We start from the raw sequence: 26,459 nt of genomic DNA, 5'->3' as shown, positions 1-26,459 counted from the left end.
AAAATGTTGATAAATTGGAGAGAGTTCAGAGAAGAGCATGAGAAATGAATGACTGAAGGATTAAAAAACACGCTTTATGGTGACTCAGCTCCTTGAGTCTATCCATTCAGCTTAACAAAGAGGAAGTTAATGAGTGACTTGATTACAGACTATAAATACCTACACAAGGAACAGATATTTATGAATGGGATTTTCAATCTAGTGGAGAAATGTGAAACATGATCCAATTGTCTGGAAGTTGAAGCTAGACACATTCAGTTTGGAAATACGGCATATATTTTTAACGGTGAGTAATTACCCATTGGGACAATTTACCCAGGGTTATGGTGGATTCTCCATCACTGACCATTTTTAAAACAAGACTAGATGTTTTTCTAAAAGATATACTGAAGGAAATATTTCAGGTAAGTTCTATGGCTGGTGTTATGCAGGAGGTCAGACTACATGATCACAACGGTCCCTTCTGGTCTTAGAATCTATGAATTATCAGCAGTCAAAATCATTAGGCCAAATATTAAAGAAAATACTGAGATACTGAAAATATGCATACAGTCACAGAAGGGGATGGGGAGGGATGTGTGTGTGTGTATAAATAAAATGGATTCATGGTATTATCCAGGATCTCATCCCACAAGCATTCCATCCTCTTCAATTCTCTTCATAAGAAGGAAGGCCCATGACCAATTGTGAAGCATTAAAACCTCTATTTTGAAGTTTAAATGTATTACTTTGCAGGAGGTTTGAGCTCAGTCTCTCCCTTCTCCCTAGCCTGCCAGACACTTGGAAAGGAGCAGAGACAGCATGCTCAGTCCTCAGGAGGCTAAAGTGCCACAGGGTTGCTTTGTAGGAACCACTTTGAGGGCCTCCAGACAAACCCAGCTGCAGTGTTCCACAGCTGGAGGTCTGTCATGCGACCCAAAGCCATGAAGCTGGAGGGCGGGAGGTAAGTAAAGAGAATATGAGGGGAATCTTTAGGATTCCTAGAGCTCAATGGGCCCTTTGTGTGTCAGATCAAGGAAGAACACATACATTTGTACCCACTTCTAAGACTGTGTCCAGAGATCCTTACTCAGCTCTTATTCCACAAATTCCCAAAGGCTTCAGTGGAAACATGCCTGAGTAACAGCCTCAGGATTTAGCCCATCATGACCCTGGATATAATGAAGCTCCACTTACAGGGCCCTTGGATCTGCCCATAAGGTTTATGGTGAAATGCATGATAGCATTCTCAGGAAGAATTTGGCACAGAGAGGAGATGGATAGAATTCCAATATTACCTCCTACACTGCAATTCCAGTTAGAGCCCAGTTCTGCAGTCCCTCTTCAAGCTAAGTATCAACTTCAACAGGAGCAAGGACTTGACTGAGGAAGGGGTGCTGCATTGGGTCCACAACGAACAGCTGTGTCTAGAGAAAATATTACTATAAAAAGGTTCCAAGGTGTATGATAACTATGCTATTGAGTGTACAGGAAATGCAGTTCAGGGCCTCACATTTAAAGTGCTGACTAAATGATTCACTATATTTTTCAGACTCTTCAGTTTGATTTTTCTATGCTATCCCCCTCTTGCTGCTGCTGCCAACAAACTACTGCTGGAGTAGAGAAGCTGCCTTATTTGCAAGCACAAAGACAAGGAGTTTTGTCCTTCAGAAACAAATTACTGAGTGGGACCCTTGTGACAGAGTGCTGGCCAAGACCAGCTGTACCTGCACTGTGATCACTGGATCACCAATTCTATTGCCCCAGTGTAAACCTGAGGGGCAAAGCTGTGCCTAATTGATAGATTGGGTTGGGTGGAGGAGAGCCCCAAAGGCTAATTAGCTCATTAGCCCAGAAAGGAAGTGCTGAGGGGGAGGAGAGAGGCTGTCAGGTTTTTCAGAATCAGAACAAGGAGAGATCTGTCTCTGGGGGAAAAGGTACCCTTGGTCCCTGCTCCTTGGCTGAGTGAGCTAAGGACTGTATGCCTATAACTACAGAACTGCACATGTTTGTAAAGATGGTGCGGAAAACACGGTAAATAAATTGCACAAGGTGTTTGACTAGAAGGTCTCACATCACTTTGTGTCTAGGAAAGAGGAGTGGGGCAATGCCCTCTCACAGATCCTTACACAAAGAGTAGCCTCACCTTGGATCCAGTGGGCAGATTATCCACTCAGCAATTCTGCACAGATGTAACTCCACTGACTTCAGCCAAGTGACAGCATTTTTAGACCAATGTTAAGTGGGAGGAGAACCAGGCCCAGTATGTGCCCCTATTGCTTCATTTCCAGAGCCCTTCTGAGGGTAGAAATTCAAAACTGAAGGACATGCTCCCAGACCGGTTCCATCTGATTGCCAGACCTCTTTGAAAACTTTATGTGAGCCAGTCTCCCCCTAGTACCAACAGAATGAAATCCAGGTCTCTTAGATAGTGCCTGATGTAGTGGAGTGGATAGCACTGAGGACCAGACAGTCCAGTGTCATAGCTTCTGCTGACTGGCTCTGACTCGCTACCACACTTCTTGTCTGCTCACTATTAACACCATTGTGCTGCTGGTTTTGACATCCCTATAACAAACTTTAGTTTATATGGCCTTATACAATCCCTCCTCCTTTGCATGGCCGTGAGAGCAGTGTAAAGTGGAACCCATTTGAATGGGTCACTACCAAAGGAGCAGACCTGTCCAAAAAATACTATATTTATGAATCAAACTTCACCCAGTACAGAATAAGCCAGGCTCCTTTATAAATATAGCTTATTTGGATTTGGCAGAGACCGAGTCTAGCATTTACTCCAATGAGTAAACTTAAAAAAAAAAAAAGAGGTGTGGGAGTATGAATGAGATTTACAGGGTCATAGAATGAAGGAAAGAAATGATCTAGAGGAAAAATAAAATGTGCTACATTCATCACTCCATCATTCAATTTAGAGTGACTTCAAGTATTTGAGCAGCCCTGCACACAAGAATTCAGTTCCCCATTTTATAGTGCACCTCTGACTGTATCTGATTCTTATCCACATAGCAAGGCAGCAGATGAGCAACACTCTTTCCCACCCTCACTGCCCATAGAAAACTTGTAAGCCATTGTGTCATGAAAGTCATGTGGAGTTATTTCAGTGTACGATATCAGAACATGGCCTGCTGCCAAACTGGCAATGTCCACTAATAAACAAAATCTGATCTCTTCAGGGAGATGGTCTTTTTAAAATCATTAACTCTACAATTATGTGCTGCATGTGCCAAATCGCAAGGGTTGGGCGGGGCAGGGGGGAGCCTTCAGCTGAGAAATTATTGTACCTATTTTTAGACTCTTGAAGTCAGGTTGTGCTGCTCCCACTCCATCATGATGACCCAGCGTGTAGCATTCTAGGATGTGACAGATCCCAGGCAGTCATAATGGATTGTGGAGCTGGCCTAGAGGGTGGAGTTAGGGAAGGTAAACAGCAATTATTTGTATTATATGGTGTGAATACATTATTTGAACAACACTTATAAGACTTTATTATTAATAAAGAATGTGTCCTAGGAAAAGAATCTTTTTCCAGAGCAAAATATTATAATATAAAAGCTACTTACTTGAAGCTTCCTCTACTCCCATAGGCCATCCTCATAATGTGCCAGGACTTTCCACTCTCTGACATCCCAGAATGGTTCATGCTGAGGCATCTCAGTGCCAGGGGAGCTAGAGAGTTGTGGTTATATATGACAGCCAGGAGGAGAGTGTAATTTCTGTGCTGAGCACCCTTCTTTCCTGCTGCTTGGGGCATTCAGAGTATGGTCTAATTATAGAATAAATAGATACCTATATGGCTTAAGGGGTGCCGGTGCTTCACAATCCCTTCACAACACCCTTGTGAGGTAGAGGCATACCATTATCCGCATTATACTGAGGCAGAGAGACTAGGGCCTGGATGCACTAACAGGAGTCAGGTGTTGCGATACCGCGCATCACAGTCCCTAACTTTTAGGGGCCTAGAGAATCACTGTAATGCACAAAGCTGGGTTAGGCACCGAAGCTCCTATACAACGAGGGGGGAGAAACAGGCTCTTGGACTGCCCTTCACAAAAGCCAGCACTTTAGGCAGGGAGGCATCTAAACTATCCAATGGGAGACGCCAACCACTGGGTTGCATGCTAACCCTCACCCCTCTAGGTGCCTCTCTTGGCTAGTGAAGCACACCTGTGAGCCCTTGTCTGGAGTTAGGCACCTACAGTGTTTTAGTGAGAAGCTAGAGGAGGAAGAGGACTTCCCTTGTAATTTTTATACTGGGATGTGGGGACCACATTTCAAGTCCCTCTTCTACCTGAGGGTGTGAAGGGAGTGGAACAAGGATCTAGAACCTCTTAGGTGAGTGCCTAACCACTGGGGTGGGGGGTATTCTGATGTTAGGCTCCCCAGTTTCTGCTGTTGAACCTGTTCCATTATGGATAACTACTTGGAGTCACTGGACCAGAGAGAGCAAACAAACAGGAGAATGATTCTGTAGCCTGGCAATGAGAGCTCTTACCCAGGATCCACTCCCTCTCACCCCTGGTTATTCACAGTGCATCAGCAGTGGGAGCGATTGAGGCAATCCCTCTACGTCAGATTAGCCCAATGGTTAGAGTATGCACCTAACAGATGGCAGATCCCTGTTCAAATCCCTTCCTCCCCTCAGGAGGAGGGGGACTTGAACCAGGGGTCTCCCACATCCTAGGCAAGTACCCTAACCACTGGCCTAAAAGTGATGAGGGAGGTAAGCCTCCTTTCTGCCCGCAGCTGCTTTGGATGAACACACCTGAGGTGCTTGATCCAGTAGGCATACTCAGAGAGCGCCTACCAGATTGGGCCCCACATGTGATTTAGGCAGCTGAACATCTATCTTCCCCTGGTTTGTGACTTGCTCTTGGTCTTAGGCAGGAGATAGACAACTGGGCACCTAGGGGGAGGCAGCAGCGCACACACTCAAAGGCAGAAATATAGGTGCTGAGGGACCCACTATTGCAAAAAAAGTAGGTGAGGAGTGAGTTTAGGTACCTCCAGCAGGAGTTTTGTGCATGGCAGTGGTCCTGAAACTAGGACTTAGGTGCCTATTTTTGTACATTCAGGTGTGTGTGACTTGCCCAAGGTCACACAGGAAGTCTATAGCAGAGCAAGGAATTAAACCCAGATCTTCTAACGCCTATGCTAGTGCCCTAACCAGTGGGCCATCCTTCCTTCAGGTTACTTTTAAGGACCCTGGTATACACATTAGCTGCACACAAACATTCTCCACAACATTCAGTGGACACTTACCCAAAAGCAAGTACGCTCAGCTACAAGCAATTAAAAACACACATGTAACAGAGTTCTCCTACTCTCACAGTACCAGACAACCAACTTAGCAGTAAGAATACAGTGGCAAGAGAAAATTATGTGATAAATATTTACTGCATAAAGTACGGGTTTATTATTTGAGAATCCCTTCTAAATAAGTTGTTGATAAAAGAATAAACCAGTAACAATAAAAATAATAATTATTAACCACCATCACACTTTTGCAACTATACAACCTTATCCACCTTCCAACATTTAACTATGAACTAACCTATGGAATCTTTCAGTGAGAAAAAGCTTCCATTGGCATTGAGAGCGAAAATGTAGTGGGAAAGTGACCTGATGAAAGAGCTGGGGCCTGACACAAAGTAAGTTCCCTTGACTTCAGTTGGCAGTTGCTTGAGCTCATCACCTCTCAGGATTAGGCCCTCCCTGGGTAGGGTGACCAGATGTCCCAATTTTATAGGGACAGTCCCGATATTTGGGGCTTTTTCTTATATAGGCTCCTATTACCCCCACCCCGTCCCAATTTTTCACATTTGCTGTCTGGTCACCCTATCCCTGGGTTAACCAAATACATTTTCTGTGCCCACACAACCTTAGACTGAATTAGTAGGACCACTTTAAACAAAAACTGGTTACAGGAACATGGCATCAGTACAACAAGGTTATCCAGGTGATTGAATTGGTGTGAGATTTGATAGCCACAGACCGGGCATTGGAATTCAAGTCTAGAATGACCATTTTCACTATCATGATGTGAACAGAGTTGTAGAAAATGTCCACACTGCTTCTTTCCATTCCAGTCTGTGCTGAAGGAGTCATAGTAACAGCTTTTGGATTCAAGTCCTCTGATGAGCCCCTCTGATTTATTAGGTAAAACATCTGGAAAAAATGAAGCCTTGTGGCAGTGAAAATCCCCACAAAGGAGAGGAGAGAGGTTTCAGCTGACCAGGGATCCTGTCAGAAACCTGAGCTCTGGTGAGCGGGCTGAGATTACTGTCAGGTTCAAAACCTCAAGTTTAGAGCTGCCCTGTTACCATTTCACCCACTGGCTCAGAAGCCATCGTACAGTGCTGGTCCACTTTGGCACAGAGGAATGGATGGTAGCTAACAGCCCTCAATATGTGGACTATGCTACAGCCACTAACCAATTTTCATGTTCTCTTGCAGCTTGAATGTCTGTAGCAATTCTGCCCTTGACATTAATATGGTAGCTGCTGTTATAAATCACTGCCTGCTGTGGTGGCAGTATGAAACATAGAATACATACATCCTTCCCTCAAAACAAAGAGGGACAGCTAACTGCAGAGGGGCATGAAATGTATAGTACAGATCACCTAGGTTATGTTGCTATTATGTGGAGGGAGGTGACTTACAGCTACCTATCCGAGTAAAATAATGGAAGTTTTTAAAAGGGAAGGAAACAGCTAATTGAGGCTAATACTGATCAGGAAGGAACAGAACCTGTACAGGTGGCAGCCATGTATTTTATGAAGTGGAATTTTGGTTTCAGTTGGGCTGTGTTAGGTGAGTTTAGCAGAGACAGAGTGATGCTGACTGTGTTAGCAGGAAAATCTTGCTTTACTATTGAGTTACTGTGTAATCACTTGTTATATATTTTGTATAAAAAAATCAAGGTTATGGCAGAGCTAGAGCTCACACAGGTACTAGATTCAGAATTATTTATTCTTTCTGCACTTCTTCATATAACAACCCATGTTCCAAATTTCTGAGCTAATGATATTTCCTTAGAGAACTACCTTTTGACTGTATTTTTCCATCTAAATCCCCTTTCCAACAATTTGAATAATAGTTCAAAATACTACCCTGGATGCCAAGGATTTTTTTTTTTTGGAGTGGGTGTAGGATATGGGGAGGAGTAGGAGGTTATTTTTTAATCAGATAAATTATTGCAGGGAAACCAGCCACTTCTCTCCATTCAGTGTATATTCTATGGGGAATCCATCTAATACCCTTTCTCTTAGTGTGAAGCAGGACCAGCAAGATGCTGTATCAAACCAGGGAAGAACAGAAAAGCTGGGATGGAGCAGGGAATGACCAGGGAATCAGAGGAATGGATTATATAAACTTGAGCAATGAAACTGCCAATGAACAGGTGAGATGGAAACGACGTTTATTTCTTTTCATTGCCGACAAACTGCACCAGGCTAAGACTGATTTAGGTGGAGTGGAATATGCTTTCTGGGGGGAATTGCATGCAGGGCCAGATTAACCTTTTGTGGGCCCCCATGTCATCATTGTGCGCTCCGAGTGTGGGCTTGGTATGGCAGTGCCATTTGTGCCATAGTATATCCGGTACTGAATCTCAGAGACATTTTTCATTTTGATCACACACCTCTACATGACTATATGCATTGCCATACACAGTTCCCTCAGCCCCCTGCTTTTCTCATTGAGCTTTACACCCATGTGGGTTTACCAGTGTCCACAGTGAGCAGAACCAGGGCTGCCCAGAGGATTCAGGGGGCCTGGGGCAAAGCAATTTCAAGGGCCCCTTCCATAAAAAAAAGTTGCAATACTATAGAATATATATTCTCATGGGGACCCCTGTGGGGCCCAGGGCAAATTGCCCCACTTGCCCCCCCTCCCCTCGGGCAGCCCTGGGAAAAATAAACATTTAAAAACCTTCCGCATCTCGGCATAAACCCAGTTTTAAGAAAACGTCTTTTCAAGTCACCTTTACAAGGTATCACTGGTTCTCAGCATCAGCTAGTGCTAAAAGGCACTAAAGCTCATTAAAAGGGTTGGACAAATATTTTCTGTCAAAACTTTTTTGGGATTTTAAAAACTAGGAGTTTTTAAAAAGCAGAAAAAATCACGGATAATGTCTGCTTGCCTTCAAAATTTATTATGGTTTTTTTAATTGAAAAGCTGAAATTAGTCTGCCAAAACCTGAACATGGTTTGGGGTTTCAGAAGTGTGTGGCCAAATATTTGCTGCTTGCGGTGTTTGATTGTTTAAAGAAACAATTAGAAAATTCTGCTTAAAAAAAATCCAAAACTTTTCAGCTTGTGACCGAACGCCTGAGCCCATCCAGTCAGAGGTTTTTCCAGGTTTCTGATACTCTGCTGGCTTTCTTGACTCATATCTGTCTCCATAACTTTGGGTTCATTTAGGTTAGAACATAACATAAGAATGGTCATACTGGGTCAGACCAAAGGTCCATCCAACCCAGTATCCTGTCTACCAACAGTGGCCAATGCCAGGTGTCCCAGAGAGAGTGAACCTAACAGGTAATGATCAAGTGATCTCTCTCCTGCCATCCATCTCCACCCTCTGACAAACAGAGGCTGGGGACACCATTCCTTACCTATCCTGACTAATAGCCACTAATGGACTTAATCGCCATGAATTTATCTGTTTCCTAGAGACTGGCTCCATGGGGTCCCTCACAAACTGGAGACAGTTACTGTGGGTTTGTCTTTAGTATAGCTTATGTACATACTCCACGAACTGAGCATTTGAGCTTGTTCCAGAATCTGGGATGAGCCTATGTTGTGAAAACTGAAATGCTCAAAATAGCACATGCATGTGAATGGACACAGGGTGCTAAAATTAAATTAACCCAGGGGGTCTCAAACTGGGGGTCAGGACCCCTTGGGGGTCATGAGGTTATTACTGGGGGTCGCAAGCTGTCAGCCTCCACCTCAACCCCTGCTTTGCTTCCAGCATTTATAATAGTGTTAAATATATAAAAAGTGTTTTTAATTTATAAGGGTGGGGTCACACTCAGATGTTTGCTATGTGAAAGGGGTCACCGATACAAAAGTTTGAGAACCACTGAATTAACCCCTCTGGAGCCTTGGGGAATGCAAGGGAGGGGGTCTCCCTTGGTAGGGTTGGGAAGGAGGTAGGTGGTGTAGGATATTGCTCTTCTCATGTGATCCCTCCCCTATGCCTCTCTTGGCTCTATCACTGTTAATCTAAAGTGGCTAATTTTAAATGAAGCTACCCTCCCCTGATATGAATCTCCCTATGGCACTGAAATTAAATGTAGACTATAATTTGGCATTTGAGATGTGAAAGGGATGGTAGCCCTAAGGGAAAAGATAACAGCTTGGCTCTTTGTGTTAAATAGCTGTCTGCAAGCCTCAAACTGCTGAATGAGCTTTAGGGTAGGGAAGGCTGTGCCTCCCCAAACAGCCTGGCCCTGCCCCCTATCCGACCCCCACCCACTTCCTGCCCCCTGCCTGCCCCCTTCAGAATCCCCGACCCATCCTGCTCCTTGTCCCCTGACTGCCCCCCCGAAACCCTCCCCAACCACCACCCCGGGACCTCACTCCCCATGAACCCCCTGCTCCCTGTCCCCTGACTGCCCCGACCCCATCCACCCCCCCGCCGAGTCCTGACAGACCCCCAGAACTTCCCACAGATTTAGCTCCTTCCTCATTCAGACCTTCTACAGCCATATCTCCAGTACCACCCTATGTCACCAGTCACTGTATGTGGTTCTGGTCTCAGCTCAATAAAGTTCCACAGCCAGCAGATACCTGATCAGTTCTGACAAATGCCTCCCTCAGCACCCATCCTGCTATTTGAGCAAGTCACTTGCAAACACCATTTCCCCAAAGTGAGGACTTACTCCTGGGATCCTGAAGTCACCAGCTTTTTCTCCCTCTGCTCCCATCTACATGCTAGTCTACTACCTGGTCAGCACTACTTCTCCCCATGCCTGTGTCCCCTCTACCTTGGACGCTATTCTCCCCTGCAAGCCTGACCTCTTCCTCTTTCCCTGCTTCCCTTGACATTCCTTTCCTATGGATGACCTCTGTTCCTTGAGGTTAACTCCAGTTTCTTTATCTTCTCCTAGCTTAATGGCCCCCAGTAGACACAAAGACACATGCAGCTTCTCTGGCTACAGCCATGGGGCCAATTGCCAGAGGCCAGCCTTAGACAGCTGTAGATACTAGTCTAAAGAGGGGTGGCAATTCCCAGGCTGAACATGCTTGAATCTTGCAATGGCGGCACTAGGGATTCTAAATCCTCAGTGCTGCAGACTCTGCAGTTAGGCACTTCCCTCCTCTAGGCCATGGCTTTAAGGACTTGAGATGTCCATCACCTGCAGCTGAAGCCACCAATTCCCACGCACCCCTCAGCTAGCACATAGTCAAGCAGAAAGTGCATTCTGAATGATTTTGGAGGCTAGAGTTCCAGGGGTTCCCATCCCTGAGCAGCAGCTCTACAACAAGCTCACATGCCCCCCCCCCCCACTGTGGGACCAGAACCCTATGAAGACAGTGGAGTTACAGAGACACAGAGGACTGAATGGGAGTACAGTCAGTTCCCACCTCACTCACTGAGAGGCTCCTTCTAAGCCAGATTTCAGGGCCATGCATGTGGGAAGCTTGCCCTGCTGTCTCCGTGTACATTTTATTACTTGTATTATGGCAACACCAAAGACCCCAGCTGAGACTGGGGCTGTACTGTGCTGGGTTTTGTACCCTCAGAGTGAGAGACGGTCTCTCTCCTGAAGAGCTCACAATCAAAATAGACCAAACAGATAAGGGGTAAGAGAGGAAAGATTTACCCAAGGTCAGAGCAGAGCTCAGAACAGAACCCTTGGCCAGGGTTCTAACCACTAGATCACGCTAGCTTTGTCTCTTATGTATTAAAAGAGAATTTCAGTCTCTTAGGCTGCCAATCTAGCACCCTTTAACCATTACAGAGTCACACAATGGATTTAAAAATGTTTCTTATCAAAGAAATACACGGGCAATGGGGGCTGAATGGGTGTCAGAGCTGTCATATGGTGTAATTCATACACACACTTGTACAAAATGCTTCAGTGGGAGAGTCGATCATAAACGAACACAACAAGGAAAGCTTTAAGGTGAGATTTCTTGGACTCCAGGAGCTGCTAGTGCTACAACACAAATAATAACAGTGAATAAAGGAATTGATTCAGGGGGAAGGGAAGGGAGCACAACCCAGACAAATGGGGGAGAATAAGTAGAAAAGTAAGTCCCAGCTCAGGAAAGACGCAGGGAGAGCATGATTTACTGGGACAGAAGAAAATAAATAAGGCCAAGATTTCCAGCCTTGAGTAGTGATTGTGTGTGCCTGGGTCTTGGGTACTCAACTTAGAACACCTTAAACAGGCCTGATTTTCAGAAAATGCTCTCTGAAAATCCAATCTCTTTATGTTACCTCAGGTTGGGACCACCCATCAGCAAACAGCAGCTGAACCCAGCAGGCAGAAAGGAGAGCTGGCCTCCCTGAGTTTGCGCAAAGGGACCGCCACAGACTCCACTACCGGGGGTGGCTTGACAGACCTCTTCTGCAATGGAAGTCGAGGGAAGGCCAGGGACTGAGCAACTGAGGGACCTGCATCACTACAGAGTGAGCTGTCTGCCTTGCAGAAGGACATCACAACTGTAAATACTGCCTATACTACAGTGGGGTAGCAAGGAAAGGAGTCTGCGATGAGTGAAGACCTGGTCTGTGTGTGCAGACAGGTGAAGGTTCACAGGTGAAGGGATGTGTCAACATCACCATACACCCATGCGATGATCAGGCCTGAAACAGGTATATGGAAACATACCTGTCAGCAGTCAGCCCTGCAGAGCTCCCAGCTCAAGGAACAGCATGTACAGGCCCAAATAACTATGAGAACATGGCTTGTACAGTCAAGCTCCTAAGCAGCATTTCAATTTACTATGAGTGTGTTTGTCAGTGAAAGGAGGGAGTTTGTCCTCCCCTGGGGAACTTCATTTCCATGACACCGAGTCTGGGTACCAGACTCTGGATGACAACTGGATCCTGGCAGATTCTGCCTGGTTTTGCCCCCAGCTCCCCAAATTCTACTGCCTTCCTAAACTGTGTCAGGGAGATCTTAGGGACTGCTGCCAGTCCACGGACTGGTCCTTGAGAAACACTGATCTAGACTCTTGATGGAGCAAGGCAGGAGTTGTCAGGGGTCCTGCTTCTCTCTATACAGAAGGTGAATGGGAGTGTAGAATGAAAGCAGGGCTCCACTTCCATAAGATACCTGAATGGACTTATGAACAAAGCAGGGCTTTGAAGGACTCTTACCTTTTAACATGGAATGACAAGCCTTGTAGATGGGGGGAAATGTTAGATGTGGTATATGTTGACTTTAGTAAGAGTTTTGATACTGTCTCGCATGACCTTCTCATAAACAAACTAGAGAAATATAGCCTAGATGGAGCTGCTATAAGGTAGGTGCACAACTGATTGGAAAACTGTTGCCAGAGAATAGTTATCAGTGGTTCACAGTCAAGCTGGAAGGCATATTGAGTGGGTCCCGCATAGAGAGTACATTTTAAAGGTTTGTGGATGCTAAGAAGCTGGGAGGGGTTGCGGGTGCTTTGGAGGATAGGATTAAAATTCAAAATGATATGGACAAATCAGAGAAATCGTCTGAAGTTGAGAGGATGAAATTGAATAAGGACAAATGCAAAGTACTTCATTAAGGAAGGAACAATCAGTTGCACACATACAAAATGGGAAATGACTGCCTAGGAAGGAGTACTGCAAAAGGGAACTGGGGTCATAGTGGATCACAAGCTAAATATGAGTCAGTGTAACACTGTTGCAAAAAGAAAAAAAATGCAAACATCACTCTGGGATGTATTAGCAGGAGTGTTGTAAGCAAGACACAAGAAATAATTCTTCTGCTCTACTCTGCACTGATTAGGCCTCAACTGGAGTATTGTGTCCAGTTCTGGGTGCCACATTTCAGGAAGGATGTGGACAAACTGGAGAAAGTCCAGAGAAGAGCAACAAAAATGATTAAAGGTCTAGAAAACATGACCTATGAGGGAAAATTGAAAAAAAAATGGGTTTATTTAGTCTGAAGAAGAGACAATCAAGGGGGGACATAACTGTTTTCAAGTACATAAAATGTTGTTATAAGGAGGAGGGAGAAAAATTGTTCTCATTAACTTCTGAGGATAGGACAAGAAATAATGGGCTTAAATTGCAGCAAAGGAGGTTTAGGTTGGACATCAGAAAAAACTTCCTATCAGAGTAGTTAAGGATTGCCTGGAACAAATTGCCTAGGGAGGTTGTGGAATCTCTGTCACTGGAGGTTTTTAAGAGCAGGTTAGACAAACACCTGTCAGGAATGGTTTAGTTATTATGTAGTCCTGCCTTGAGTACAGGGAACTGGACTAGATTACCTTTCGAAGTCCCTTCCAGTCCTACAATTCTATAGTTCTATGATTCAGGGCTCAAAGTTGATCACTGAGGCCCTGATTCAGAAGGGAACTTACATACATTACAGTTAGGCCTCAGTTCTTTTAACTTAGCTTTATTTCATGAAATTCATTCATGAATCCAAAGAAAAGTAAAATACTCACTGTATTGTCTTTATGGGTATGTACACAGTGGCGACATGTTCTACCATTTAGGCTCTATCACATGGTCTTGCCACTCAGTGGAGTCACATCTCAGGATGTCCTTTGGTAGTTCACAAGAGATTTGAGACTTACCATGTTTCACCTCTTTTCAGTAGTGTTTGGATGTTGGATGCTGTACAGAATGCAAGAGGTAGTAGAGAGTGTTTGAAATGCATAAGTAACTGTGCTATGTAGCTACCCACATACTCACATTACTAGGATCATACATGTACACAGCTAGAGATTTAATTTTGGGGTCAGGGTGGAACTGGATTTCATAGGCATAGAACTACAACTGGCAGGCAAACAATTCCATTCCATGAAACATTTTGAGGTTTCAAAATTTGGTTTCATTTCCATGTGGAACAAAATGGAGACCACAAAATATGAGAAACAGCTAGACTGACTCTCTATAGTCTAGTGCAGGGGTTCTCAGAACAATTTTTTTGGTAGCTTCAGAGTGTGGCCACCAACCCTTGCTGGTGGCCACTCTGAAAATTTTTCCAAACCCGAGCCCTGCCGCCCCAGGCTGAAGCCCAAAGTCCGCTGAGTGCGCACACACTGGCCCCATGTGTCTGTAGAGGTGCTGCCCAGAGCCCCCAGGAGGCTGTGTGGTGCAGGCTGCTGATCCCCTGCTGGTGGTACCAGGAGACAACAAGGCAGCCAGGAGCAACAGCTGGATGCTGCAAGGAGGGGCTGCTGCCCCCCTGCACCCCCCTCCCCAATATCCACCCAAGAGGCTGTTGTGGCTGCAGAAAAATCCCTTGGTGGACACATTTGAGAAACGCTGGCCTAGTGTTTAGGACACTGCTGTGGGAAACCTTGGTTCAAGTCACTGGTTGATCTGGGATGAAAAAATAAGAGAAGGGAAGGGTAAGAGAGATGCTACTACCCTTTAGGCTGCTAAGGAAGAGACTGAAATCCAGGACCTCTCTGGTGGCATTCTCAGAAATGCTCCCAGTTCCACGCGCAGGGCCAGGTAGGCAGGCAGAGCTTCAGAGTCTCAATGCGTGGATGAGACGATGGTGTAGAGAGGAGGGGTTTACGTTCATTAGGAACTGGGGAAACTTTTGGGATGGGGGGAGCCTATACAGGAGAGATGGGCTCCACCTAAACCAAAGTGGAACCAGACTGCTGGCACTAAACATTAAAAAGGTTGTAGAGCAGTTTTTAAACTAGGAGATGGGGGGAAAGCCGACTGCTGCAGAGGAGCATCTGGATTGGACACAGACTTCTCTTAGGGGAGAGTCTAATGATAGAGAATCTCCAGGTTATAGTCAGGAGCAGAGGACGGAAGAGGATAATTTAAGGGCCAGATCAGATGATAAACAGTCACATAAAAAAGAATCTGACACACCAGAAAAGGGCAGACAAATAAACAGTGACAAGTTTTTGAAGTGCTTGTACACAAATGCTAGAAGTCTAAATAATAAGATGGGTGAACTAGAGTGCCTTGTGATAAAGGAGGATATTGATATAATAGGCATCACAGAAACCTGGTGGACTGAGAGCAATCAATGGGACACAATCATTCCGGGGTACAAAATATATCGGAAGGACAGAACTGGTCGTGCGGGGGTGGGAGTGGGAAGAGGAGTGGCACTATATGTGAAAGAAAATGTAGATTCAAATGAAGTAAAAATCTTAAGCGAATCCACATGTTCCATAGAATCTCTATGGATAGAAATGTCATGCTCTAATAAAAATATAACATTAGGGATCTATTATCGACCACCTGACCAGGAGAGTAATAGTGATGATGAAATGCTAAGGGAAATTAGAGAGGCTATCAAAATTAAGAACCCAATAATAGTGGGGGATTTCAATTATCCCCATATTGACTGGGAACATTTCACTTCAGGACGAAATGCAGAGATAAAATTTCTCGATACTTTAAATGACTGCTTCATGGAGCAGCTGGTACGGGAACCCACAAGGGGAGAGGCAACTCTAGATTTAATCCTGAGTGGAGTGCAAGAGCTTGTCCAAGAGGTAACTATAGCAGGACCGCTTGGAAATAGTGACCATAATACAATAGCATTCAACATCCCTGTGGTGGGAAGAACATTTCAACAGCTCAACACTGTGGCATTTAATTTCTAAAGGGGGAACTATGCAAAAATGAGGGGGTTAGTTAAACAGAAGTTAAAAGGTACAGTGACTAAAGTGAAATCTCTGCAAGCTGCATGGGCGCTTTTTAAAGACACCATAAAAGAGGCCCAACTTCAATGTATACCCCAAATTAAGAAACACAGTAAAAGAACTAAAAAAGAGCCACCGTGGCTTAACAACCATGTAAAAGAAGCAGTGAGAGATAAAAAGACTTCCTTTAAAAAGTGGAAGTCAAATCCTAGTGAGGCAAATAGAAAGGAGCACAAACACTGCCAAATTAAGTGCAAGAGTATAATTAGAAAAGCCAAAGAGGAGTTTGAAGAACGACTAGCCAAAAACTCCAAAGGTAATAACAAAATATTTTTTAAGTACATCAGAAGCAGGAAGCCTGCTAAACAACCAGTGGGGCCCCTTGATGATCGAGATACAAAAGGAGCGCTTAAAGACGATAAAGTCATTGCAGAGAAACTAAATGGATTCTTTGCTTCAGTCTTCACGGCTGAGGATGTTAGGGAGATTCCCATACCTGAGCTGGCTTTTGTAGGTGACATATCTGAGGAACTGTCACAGATTGAAGTGTCACTAGAGGTGGTTTTGGAATTAATTGATAAACTCAACATTAACAAGTCACTGGGACCCGATGGCATTCACCCAAGAGTTCTGAAAGAACTCAAATGTGAAGTTGCGGAATTATTAACTAAGATTTGTAACCTGTCCTTTAAATCGGCTTCGGTACCCAATGACTGGAAGTTAGCTAATGTAACGCCAATATTTAAAAAGGGCTCTAGAGGTGATCCCGTCAATTACAGACTGGTAAGTCTAACATCAGTACCGGACAAATTAGTTGAAAAAATAGTTAAGAATAAAATTGTCAGACACATATTAAAACATAAACTGTTGAGCAATAATCAACATGGTTTCTGTAAAGGGAAATCGTGTCTTACTAATCTATTAGAGTTCTTCGAAGGGGTCAACAAACATGTGGACAAGGGGGATCCAGTGGACATAGTATACTTAGATTTCCAGAAAGCCTTTGACAAGGTCCCTCACCAAAGGCTGTTACATAAATTAAGCTGTCATGGGATAAAAGGGAAGGTCCTTTCATGGATTGAGAACTGGTTAAAAGACAGGGAACAAAGGGTAGGAATTAATGGTAAATTCTCAGAATGGAGAGGGGTAACTAGTGGTGTTCCCCAAGGGTTAGTTCTAGGACCAGTCCTATTCAATTTATTCATAAATGATCTGGAGAAAGGGGTAAACAGTGAGGTGGCAAAGTTTGCATATGATACTAAACTGCTCAAGATAGTTAAGACCAAAGCAGACTGAAGACCTTCAAAAAGATCTCACAAAACTAAGTGATTGGGCAACAAAATGGCAAATGAAATTTAATGTGGATAAATGTAAAGTAATGCACATTGGAAAAAATAACCCCAACTATACATACAATATGATGGGGGCTAATTTAGCTATAACGAGTCAGGAAAAAGATCTTGGAGTCATCGTGGACAGTTCTCTGAAGATGTCCATGCAGTGTGCAGAGGCAGTCAAAAAAGCAAACAGGATGTTAGGAATCATTAAAAAGGGGATAGAGAATAAGACTGATAATATATCATTGCCCTTATATAAATCCATGGTACACCCCCATCTTGAATACTGTGTACAGATGTGGGCTCCTCACCTCAAAAAAGATATACTGGCACTAGAAAAGGTTCAGAAAAGGGCAACTAAAATGATTAGGGGTTTGGAGAGGGTCCCATATGAGGAAAGATTAAAGAGGCTAGGAAAAGAGGAGACTAAGGGAGGATATGATAGAGGTATATAAAATCATGAGTGATGTTGAGAAAGTGGATAAGGAAAAGTTATTTACTTAGTCCCATAATACAAGAACTAGGGGTCATCAAATGAAATTAATAGGCAGCAGGCTTAAAACAAATAAAAGGAAGTTCTTCTTCACGCAGCGCACAGTCAACTTGTGGAACTCCTTACCTGAGGAGGTTGTGAAGGCTAGGACTATAACAGCGTTTAAAAGAGAACTAGATAAATTCATGGTGGTTAAGTCCATAAATGGCTATTAGCCCGGATGGGTAAGGAATGGTGTCCCTAGCCTCTGTTTGTCAGAGGATGGAGATGGATGGCAGGAGAGAGATCACTTGATCATTGCCTGTTAGGTTCACTCCCTCTGGGGCACCTGGCATTGGCCACTGTCAGTAGACAGATACTGGACTAGATGGACCTTTGGTCTGACCCGGTACGGCCGTTCTTATGTTCTTATGTTCTTAGTTGGCTCTGAATCTCTCTCTCCAGAAAAACCTTCCTGACAAAGTTGTTGTTGAAACCAGTGTTTCCATGTGTGATGGGGTGGGAGGTCCTCATCCAGTGCAATCCATCTGTCAAGCCACCTTCAGCCTCTAGGCAGTGAGGTCAAATGGTTTAAGTCCAGCAACTGGCTCTTTGCTGTAGGGCTGTGTGGCCTAGGAATCAGAATCTATAGGAGTCATCTGAGTCCCTGGGCTGTAAGGCCTAGTGGCCAGAATACCTAGTAATACCCTGACTCCCAGGACAATGAGGCTTAGCGGCCAGAGTCAATAATAACAATACTCTGACCCACAGGGCAGTGAGACCTAGCGGCCAGAGTCAATAGGTTTGCTCTGGTCCATAGAGTGGTTAGGTTTAGTGGACAGAGTTGATAAGATTGGGCCGCCTCCTGTGGGGCAGAAGCCAGGGTAGAGGGACCCAGGTCCTTCCTGCTTCACCGGGTCTCAGCCCTGGGCTCTAGTAGCAGTGAATGGGCTTGCCACTTAGAGAGGATCCGCCCAAAACACACTGACTGCTGTAGGGACAATGGCTCATCCCTCCCTGGGCTACTTCCTATCATGACTCCTGCAGTCCTCGTCTAGACATATTTGGGGTCTCTGGTCTCCTCAGGTTGTGCTGATCCTGGAGGCTCCAACCTCTGAGTAGCATCCTCAGGTACCTGGGTGTCTGCCTGAGTCTTGGTGTCTCCGGCTCCCACAGTCTGGGACTTCTGCAGCTCCTGAGCTAGAATCTGCAGCATGCATCCTTTCTCTCTGGCAGCTAGTCTAGACTGAGTTGGGCTGCTCTCTTTTATACTGGTGCTACACCTCGAGCATGCCCAGTGGGGAGGTGGGGGCATCACTTCCTCAGCCCACAGTGAGGAATTAACCCTTCCCCATCCAGTGTGAGGTGAGTGCACCCTGTTACACCATGTAATGGCATTTTATAACAGAAAAACTTTCATCAAACAGTTTGAGTAGCTCTCCATAGCAATACCTCCTCACAATAGGGATGCTGCTCATGCAAACACTTGGAGAGCCCCCAGAAACTAGGTCCAATTTGCATATCTTGTGTGCCTAGCACATTTTGGGGCACTGTGTAAATAATAAGAATGCTCTATACCAAGAGCGGTTTCTCAAAGGCTGTGTCTGCACTAGAATGTTTCTTCGTATTTCCCATCATGGAGGTTGTTGGGGCAGCTCGACCAGTAATAGCACTGGTAGTAGGGATAGCATGGATGTGCTGCCAGTATTTTTAACCACTGTCTAATCCTGCTCAGGAAGGCCTAGAAAGTTGGTGGTTTAAAATGGTAGCGAGCACTAACAGCCTTTTTGCGTTAGTGATAATGACAGTGAGAGTGTTGATAGAGGTGCACCAGGGGGAAATTGAAAGAAAAATGCAGTGTAGAGAAGGTTGGTAGAAACATACCACCCACTTTCTACACTACTTCAGTTTTCTACAAGTTTTAACATGAACAGTATTTGCTGGAAATAGCTGACTGTGCCAAAAACATACTAGTTGATTTTTTTTCTCCCAATCATTTACTTTTCAAGAGCCACTGCCATCTCCCAGAAAACAAAGAAAGTTGCTCTGTGCTTGTGCGAGAGCCAGATCTTTGCTTCAGAGGAATTCATCTGCTCCTGCTGTTTATTAGAATCCTCTGTTCAGGACACTGCTTGTAGTTACTTTGGTAACTGCAAATAAAAGATGAGAATTTCAGGTAGAGAGTGAGCAGTAAGGAGAAAAAGACACAAACTGTTTTCATTCAAATATCTCTAAAATAAAAAACGGGGGGGGGGCACTAAGAAAGCAGATGATGGATTTTAGTGTCACAATCGTTTCCAAGTACAGTGTTTTTTTCTACATTTTTATGAGCTTCAGAGCATTTAGAATCAAACTGAACTGAAAGAAACAAAGATTCTGTTTCTCCTCAAACTACAGCACTTTCCCCTAATCTCTGCATTTTAAGGCTCCACACAGCTAAATTGGATAGATGAGACTCTCTCTTCTTTTCCCACATCTGTGTGTTGAAATTGATTTAGTTCAAGATCCTCTGCATCAGTTAACTCATGGTCCCATTGTCATGTTCTTCTGTACCAGACATGGACTGGTCACAAAGTTTGCTTATACACACCATATGTGTTCATCATTATAAGATCTTCTAACGCTTTGCCAGAAGTGGCTGAGGTTAGTTTAAATAAGGTATTTTACACAGCTCCACATAGTAGCTGGACAGTTCAGAATTCCATTACATCTCCCCATCTAAGTTCTACATTCCTACCATTTGCAATATTTAAACTATCACTGTCTTTGTAGTTCAGTGCAGATCAGTCTGTTAATGTCTCTGAATCATTCTGGTTTTCTAACAACCCAAATGCATAACAACTTGGTCATCTGGCTGTCCATTAGTTGCAATGACTGGCTGAGGTTCATCCAGAATCCTTGAGTCTTCTTCTTGTTCTGCGTCTGCCAGCTGCTCCGTTGATTGTTCTCTCTGAGGAGCAAACTGTAGATGTCGAAGGTTTCTGTTGGACTCTCCAGCGTTGGTCTTAATCACATATAATTTGGGCACTGAATTATTTTTTCTTTATAACAGCTGGAGTTGTCCATCCCTTTTCTCCATCTAATTTGACAAGAACAGCCTCATCAGGTTCTAGTCCTGGCAGTTCTTTTATTGAGTGACATCTGTTGTAAAAGTGTTCATAAGGTCTTTTAGCCCTTTTATCCAATTTGGCTACTCTCTTCATGCCTGACCACTTTGGGGATAACTACTGTTCCACCTTTGGAAAAGAATTCGAGTCATCTTTGAGTTGGACTGTATCCAGTAGCTGCTATTGGTGTTGATCTGTAATTTAGAAGAGCAAGGAATGTGGATCTTCCTGCTATAGGATTTTCTTGACTGTCTGTACAGCTCTCTCAGCCTCTCCATTTGCTTGTGGGTAATGTGGGCAGCTAGTAACATGATCAAAGTCATATTTCATCTGGAGTTGTGGTCTGTTGTCTTTCACTAGTTGTTGTGGAATACCAAAAGTGAGCAAAAGTGCACTTCAGTTCCTCAATAACAATCCAAAGTGTTATACCTTTCAAGTACATTATTTCTATATACCTGGAAAAAATAGTCCACTACAACCAGGTGATGATGTCCTTTGAATTTGCATAAATCTGCAGCTAGTCTCTTCCAAAGTCTGTCTGGTAAAGGTGGTGTTATGAAAGGTTCTTTCTGTTGTGTTGGTCTGTTAGTACTGCAATGTTCACATGCAGATAAAAAAAATAAAGTATGTCCTTGCTGATGCCTGGCTATTACATTGACTGGTTGGCCCATTCATGGCATTTAGTTAATCCTTGATGTCCTTTATGGATGAGGTTTAGGATTTCTCTTCTCATTTTGTTTGGAATTACAATGTAATAGCTTTTAACCATGAGTCTATTTGACCTAATTGTCCACATGCCGCAAAGTAGCTTTTTGTCACTTCCTTAGTCTTTTTTAGATACTTGGGCCTAATGTAACTTAGAACATCTTGAAGTTGTGTGTCTGTTAAGGATGCTTTTTGTAGCTGGAGTGGTTTCTTTTTGACACTGGTCTATATGCGTCCATGGCATCCATGTACGCTTTTACATCATATTCACGTTCATGGATAGTTGAGTGTGAGTCTGGGCTCCGTGACACAGTGCCCGCCACTACCAGATTTTTCCTGGGAGCATATTTAGCAATTGGGGTAAATTGCATTAACTTTAGCAATAAACTTTGATGATGGTTACAAGTGATTTATGGCCTGTTACCAGTGTAAACAAATCCTATCCACACAGATAACTAGTTGTGCCAGTTCCGGCCTGATACTGGTTAGATGGTTGCTGGTTCAGCAAAAGGGAAAAAGCCAGAGAAAACACCAGCAACAGCCTCACACTTTTGGTCCTGTAACTAAACACAACAAATTTGTTTCCTTTCGAATCACACTTTAGGTTAATTTGCAGGCAAGGTGAACAATGTGTTTCCACATTATGTATGAATAGTCCATTTGCCGGGGAGTGGAGAGGCGTAAGGGAGTGAGAGTATGTGGTTGGTGGAGGTGGACAGGGGGAGGGGAATCAAACTTTGCTGTTACTTTTGAAAGAGAAGATTGAGGACTCCAGGAAACATTTTGGATCTGGAGTCTTGACAGTGTTAGCAGGGAGCTGCCGACAAGCCGTGTTCAGACCTGGATAGAGAAGAGTAAACAAGGGAGAGATTATATATAATTATAGACAATCATGTTGCTGGGCATAAACAGGAATCAAAAGCACAGAGGCACTGAAGTTTGGCACACCCCCAAGCCCAGAACAGAAGCCAGCCAGCAAGAGGCAGCGCGACTGGAAAGCTCTTCCCTTTGGGCCTGCTTTCAGTTAGCTCAGGGACTGTTTTTTCTTTTTTTTTTTTTTGGCTTGAGGCATTCCCCCATAAAGAAAGAGTCTGTCTGAGGGAACATGGGAGCCAAACTGAAGTCAGCAGAATCCTTGTCTGTGACATTAATGGATCGCTCTGTGAGAAATGTCAGAAGCATTTGGAAAAGTTACAGCGTGCTTAGGTCAGCAAAAACACGTAGGAATTTCTGAACAAAAATCTCTTTACAAATGCTCCAAGTGTCTCTCTCGCATACCCTGGGAGCAGACAGTTCCTGCCAGAAGAAGGGGCACTGCAGCCTGGAAGCCAAGGGCATCCACATCTAATAGTGGCCTGTTAGCCCCATTCACAACACTGGACACCCAGACATTCAGGGTTAACCTCAAAGGGCCCTTTCTGGCCAGCAGTGTGTCTGTGATGAGACCCACAGCCCACCCACCTGCCCCAGTGTCTGAGCAGCAGGGAAAATAGGCCCTGGCAGTTGGCACAACTCTCTCTGCCTAGCTGTGAATCAGAGGCAAAGGAATGAGCAGGAGGCCTGTAAGATGAAACCCCCAACCCCCACCTGCACTCCTGCCTGGCCCTGCAACAGAGGGAATAAGCAGGAGTGCATGCAAGATGGGACCCTCCCTTCCCCATGTGTCTGCCTTTTTGTGACAGCAGCAGAAGGAATGAGCAGGAGGCTCTACATGGGTGGTGGGGGGGTGCTCCCCCTCCACCACCTGCCTGCCCTGCATTAGAGCAGCAGTGGGAATGAGCAGTAGACCCAGTTGATTTTTTTTGTTGGCACAGTTGGACTCTCCCATTACAAAGGCAACTGTTTTGTTTTTCAGACCCCAGAAAAGGAGAAGAGAACACCCAGGAAGAACAAAGACACCTGAGCTCCCACTTCAAAGGTCTGGTCCTTCAAGGAGTTCTCCAGCCAAATCAGGGGAGGCCAAGCTCTCTATTCCTGATAATTCAAAGGTGAAAGGAAGGGGAATTTATATAAGAAATAACAAAACCTACTTTTCAGAACTTCTTTAACAGCATAAAAAAAGTGAAGCAGCATACAAATCCATCCCACCCCACATAAACACGTGGCCTTTCAAAATCTTTTCCCTAAGGAAAAATAATTGACTGTATTAAAGGGGAAATGACACTTGACTAACTGAATAGTGTCATAGTTTGGCGCGTGGCATTATCTGGATTCTAATTTACCCAGATGATACTTTTTTGATGAATTCTCAATAAATAATTCTGTTGTCAAGTCATTGTCTTGTAAGACGTCTCAATTTTATGGGTCCTACCAAAATACAGATGGTGCTCATGCACACCTGCTCCCCCGCTGGCTGTTTAGTAGCTGTACTGGCATCACACTGATGCAAAAATAAGAAAGTAAACCAAAAGGGCTGTGTCAATTTCAGCATTGTTGGAAATAAATCAATAGGTGAGACAAAGGGGAATTGATGTTTGCTAAGTGGAAAGGGGGAAAAACGGGTTAGAAAAGACATGTTGGGGCCCACTCTCATCTGTTGTAAATTCACATGAAGTCAACAGAGCCATGAGATTTATATCAGCTGAGGATCCAGCCCTGTGTTTTCAGAGATCCATGGGGCTACTGCAGGTAACTGGAAATAGAAGGTAACAAAAAAAACCCCAACCAAACAAACTATCAAAGAGTATATCCAAAGAGTATATCGACAGTGTCCTCTCAACACAGGCCCATCCATGACTTGGGATGGGAATGGTGTCACAATTTTAGTACTCTGGTGAGGGGAATATTGGAGATCAGAATGACATCTCTTGGATTGATTCCATCTGCTTTCCTTCCTCTTTCACATGGATGTGACCAAGAAGGGAGTGGGATGTAAAGCCCTTATCCTAATGGCTAGTCAGAAATGAAATGAGGTTAGTGGTCTCATACCTGGTGGACACCAATCACAAATCCCTCATACAGGCAGACTCCAAAAGCACAGCTCATCAGTGTTATTTTAAAAAAAGTGTATTAAAGGTTTAACAAGCTGGAAAAAACAGAAGCTTTGGGGAGGATGGATCTGATGGGCAGTCAGAAAATCCTACTCCACGCACCAAAGTAAGACTTGCAAGGCAAAAGGAATCAAAAGAATGAGCCACCTAACAAGTAACATACAGAGAGTATATTTCCAGCAGATGTCTTGGAAGAGGCTGTTGGTGGAACAAAGTATTTTTTCCTGTCCTACCTGCAGCAAAAATTATGTGCAGTTTTCATTAGCTGAAGGATTATTTTTTGCGTTGCAAACCTCATTCGCATGTGCCTGAGGAGAAGTTTTTCATTGTGGAGATTTTGGGATGAGCCAATGAGATATGTTAGCAGGGGGTCTCTGTTCAGGAGAGGCCCAGAGCTGGAATATCTGTGACTGTAGCAAGTCAGCATTGAGGTGCATCCGCAGAGCTCTGTGGGAACCCAAGGCTAAAATAGCAGATACTGAAAGTTAGCATTGGGGAAAACAGCATAAGGGGCTTTCTGCCAATTTCCCATGTGTAAGGGGTATTCTTGGGTGGCATGGTGGGGGTCTGAAAACCTGGCTGGAGCATCTCTGTCTTCTGACTATTCCCAGCTGCCTAGACAACCTCTTGGAGCCATAGGAGGCAGGATCAGTTTCCAGCTAGTCACAGAATTCAGAGGGGAATGGTGATTCACCTTTACTCCCGCCACCTTCCTGAGCTTTGCTGAAGACAACAGCTTAGAATGTGGGCCCAAGAGTCCAGCACCACTTCCTCAAAATCTCAGTGGGCTTAACTGATTGCAATAAGGGAGGCTTTGGGTTGGAGCCAGCAGGGAAAGGAAACTTAATCCTCCAGCCTAGAGCTAAGGTTACTGGTGGGACAGTGTATGGTGGGAAGGATATCAGATCTGCACACATTAAATAAACTCCAGTATTAATTGCAATCTTAATATCTGGGTTGGTGCCTAAAAGCTAGAAAATAGATGCCTAGAAATGCCAAGAAGAAAACATGAGAGAGAGAAGGTGAGTGAAATCATATCTTTTACTGGACCAACTTCTGTTGGGGGAAGAAGAGACAAGTTTTCAAGCTTCACAGAGCTCTTCTTCAGGTCTGGGACCAACATGGCTACAACAACACTGCAAATGACAGAAAACCTGACTTCCTGCTTTTCCTCATTTCTGTAATGTTGCTGTCATTCTTTACACATATTTTTTAAATAAATATTTCAACTTTATAAAAAAAATCAGTGCCATCGAGCTAAAATGAGGTGAGTAATCCTGTAATACCAAACCAACATGCATAGTTCAACTTTCATAAGCAATCCACAGTGAATACAAGAAAAAAAGATGCAGTTTTGTTAAGGAAACATTTCTGTTTCAAGTTTCTGAAGGATTATTATGAAATGTTGCAAATTAAAACCTGAGATGCCAGGCTCAGGTGTATGCATGTGTGTATATAAAGAACTGGTTGGAATTTATTTCCCATGTGGAATATTTCAATGAACATGAAAAAAGATTGTTGTAATCTTATGTGGAAATTGAACTTTTTGTCAAAAAACAAAAGCCAAAAAGTTCAGCCACAATATTTTTAGTTTGGGGGTGAGAGGAGTCTAGATGAAAAGTGAAAATTTTCTTCAGTAAGCAAACTCTTTCCATAAAGCCAACAAAGAAACAAAACCCATTTAGTTGAAAAACCAAATTCAGTTGAAAGCCAGCTTCAACAGAAAATTTTCAACCAGCCCATATTTATTTTTTCAAACTATTATTTCAATTGGAACCCCCCCCCATATTAGCCCTAACTGCTCTCATTAGTTAATAGTGCGGGGGCGGGGGGAGAGAGGAGGAGGAAGCAGCATCTACAATAAAAGCAACAAAAACCAGCAAAGAAAAGCATTCTGATCTCAGTATATCACATCGGCAGATAAACAAGGGAAATCACAAAACATGACACTTCAAGAGCTGCGAGGACAGTTGCTACATCTGCTGAAGAAGAATCACTCACAGGTTTATTAGCTTGGTTACCACAGATAAGATCTAACACTTAAG

The 26,459-nt window shown here is 44.0% G+C and overlaps 1 long non-coding RNA gene across 3 annotated transcripts; it reads left to right on the top strand.

The window, feature by feature from the left end:
* The first annotated feature begins 4,181 nt into the window (after positions 1-4,181).
* Positions 4,182-23,613, top strand: LOC120372926. Of its 3 annotated transcripts, none has more exons than XR_005585277.1 (5): positions 4,182-4,329; positions 5,565-5,645; positions 7,266-7,396; positions 11,454-11,640; positions 23,280-23,613. It is a non-coding gene; the product is annotated as an uncharacterized LOC120372926 (long non-coding RNA). The 3 variants fall into 3 exon arrangements; XR_005585276.1 differs by having other exon boundaries at positions 11,454-11,675; XR_005585275.1 differs by having other exon boundaries at positions 11,454-11,826.
* The last annotated feature ends 2,846 nt before the right edge of the window (positions 23,614-26,459 follow it).

Source organism: Mauremys reevesii, linkage group 10 (genome assembly GCF_016161935.1).
Source record: "Mauremys reevesii isolate NIE-2019 linkage group 10, ASM1616193v1, whole genome shotgun sequence".
NCBI lineage: Eukaryota > Metazoa > Chordata > Testudines > Geoemydidae > Mauremys > Mauremys reevesii.
The sequence above is the reverse complement of the archived record's forward strand: the minus strand, read 5'-3'. Positions and strand labels throughout refer to the sequence as shown.